This window comes from Arachis ipaensis, chromosome B9 (genome assembly GCF_059453495.1).
Source record: "Arachis ipaensis isolate K30076 ecotype BB chromosome B9, ASM5945349v1, whole genome shotgun sequence".
In the NCBI taxonomy this organism is placed as follows: domain Eukaryota; kingdom Viridiplantae; phylum Streptophyta; class Magnoliopsida; order Fabales; family Fabaceae; genus Arachis; species Arachis ipaensis.
Genome location: NC_142444.1, coordinates 98,395,417 through 98,397,817, shown reverse-complemented (window position 1 = coordinate 98,397,817; position 2,401 = coordinate 98,395,417). Strand labels below are relative to the sequence as shown.

Here is a 2,401-nt window from a genome sequence, read left to right as displayed (position 1 = left end):
TTCAATCACATCTCTTTCAAAATTTGATTTCAAAATCTTTTCTAACTTCTTATCTTTTCAAATTTGATTTTCAAATATTTTTCAATTAACCACTTAACTTTTTGTTTGATTCTTATCTTTTTCAAAACTACCTAACTAACTCTCTCTCTCTAATTTTCGAAAATCCCTTCCCTCTTTTTCAAATTTCCTTTTTAATTAACTAATTGTTTTAATTTAATTTGATTTCAATTTTAATTTTCGAATTTTAACTTTAATTTTAAAATGTTTTTATTTTATTTTATTTAAATTTTCGAATTCTTCTCTTTCTCATCTCCTTCTATTTATTTATTCATCTACTAACACTTCTCTTCCACCCAAAATTCGAACCCCATCTCCCTCTCTGTGTTCGAATTTTCCTCTTCTCCTTCTTATATTCCTCTCTTCTTATACTTGCATAAGGAATCTCTATACTGTGACATAGAGGATTCCATATTTTCTTTTGTGTTCTCTTCTTTTTCATATGAGCAGGAACAAGGATAAGAACATTCTTGTTGAAGCCGATCCTAAACCTGAAAGGACTTTGAAAAGGAAGCTAAGGGAAGCTAAAGCTCAACTCTCTGGAGAAAATCTGACAGAAATTTTCGAAAAAGAAGGAGACATGGCCGAAAATAATGATAATGCAAGGAAGATGCTTGGTGACTTTACTGCACCAAATTCCAATTTACATGGAAGAAGCATCTCCATCCCTGCCATTGGAGCAAACAATTTTGAGCTTAAACCTCAACTAGTTTCTCTGATGCAATAAAACTACAAGTTTCATGGACTTCCATCTAAAGATCCTTTTCAGTTCTTAACTGAATTCTTGCAGATCTGTGATACTGTTAAGACCAATGGGGTAGATCCCGAGGTCTACAGGCTCATGCTTTTCCCGTTTGCTGTGAGAAACAGAGCTAGAATATGGTTAGACTCTCAACCTAAAGATAGCCTGAACTCTTGGGATAAGCTGGTCACGGTTTTCTTAGCCAAGTTCTTTCCTCCTCAAAAGCTTAGTAAGCTTAGAGTGGATGTTCAAACCTTCAGACAGAAAGAAGGTGAATCCCTCTATGAAGCTTGGGAGAGATATAAGCAACTGACCAAAAAGTGTCCATCTGACATGCTTTCAGAATGGACCATCCTGGATATATTCTATGATGGTCTGTCTGAGTTATCAAAGATGTCACTGGACCATTCTGCAGGTGGATCCATCCACCTAAAGAAAACGCCTGTAGAAGCTCAGGAACTCATTGACATGGTTGCTAACAACCAGTTCATATACACTTCTGAGAGGATTCCTGTAAGTAATGGGACGCCTTAGAGGGAGGGAGTTCTTGAAATTGATGCTCTGAATGCCATATTGGCTCAGAACAAAATATTGACTCAGCAAGTCAATATGATTTTTTAGAGTCTGAATGGAATGCAAGCTGCATCCAACAGTACTCAAGAGGCATCTTCTGAAGAAGAAGCTTATGATCCTGAGAACCCTGCAATAGCAGAGGTGAATTATATGGGTGAACCTTATAGAAACACCTATAACCCCTCATGGAGAAATCATCCAAATTTCTCATGGAAGGATCAACAAAAGCCTCAACAAGGCTTTAATAATGGTGGAAGAAACAGGTTTAACAATAGCAAACTTTTTCCATCATCCACTCAGCAACAGACAGAGAATTCTGATCAGAATCCCTCTAGCTTAGCAAATATAGTCTCTGATCTATCTAAGGCCACTTTGAGTTTCATGAATGAAACAACGTCCTCCATTAGAAATTTGGAAGCACAAGTAGGCCAGCTGAGTAAAAGGGTCACTGAAACTCCTCCTAGTAATCTCCCAAGCAATACATAAGAGAATCCAAAGAGAGAGTGCAAGGCCATTGATATAACCAAAATGGCCGAACCCACAAAAGAGGAGGAGGACGTGAATCCTAGTGAGGAAGACCTCCTAGGACGTTCAGTGAACAATAAGGATTTTCCCTTAGAGGAACCAAAGGAATCTGAGGCTCATTTAGAGACCATGGAGATTCCAATGAACCTTTTTCTGCCCTTCATGAGCTCTGATGAGTATTCTTCTTCTGAAGAGAATGAAGATGTTACTGAAGAGCAAGTTGCCAAGTACCTTGGTGCAATCATGAAGTTGAATGCCAAATTATTCGGTAATGAGACTTGGGAAGATGAACCTCCCTTGCTCACCAATGAACTGAATGCATTGGATAGGCAGAAATTACCTCAAAAGAAACAGGATCCTAGTAAATTCCTAATTCCCTGTGACATAGGCACCATGACCTTTGATAAGGCTATGCGTGACCTGGGGTCAGGAATAAATTTAATGCCACTCTCTGTAATGGAGAAACTGGGAATTCTTGAGGTACAGGCTGCCAATTTCTCATTA

The 2,401-nt window shown here is 38.1% G+C and overlaps 1 non-coding gene across 1 annotated transcript; it reads right to left on the bottom strand.

Moving 5' to 3' along the window:
* Positions 1-1,030: 1,030 nt before the first annotated feature.
* LOC148545589 (small nucleolar RNA R71) lies at positions 1,031-1,134 on the bottom strand. The gene has a single exon (XR_015901488.1). It is a non-coding gene; the product is annotated as a small nucleolar RNA R71 (small nucleolar RNA).
* Between the last annotated feature and the right edge of the window lie 1,267 nt (positions 1,135-2,401).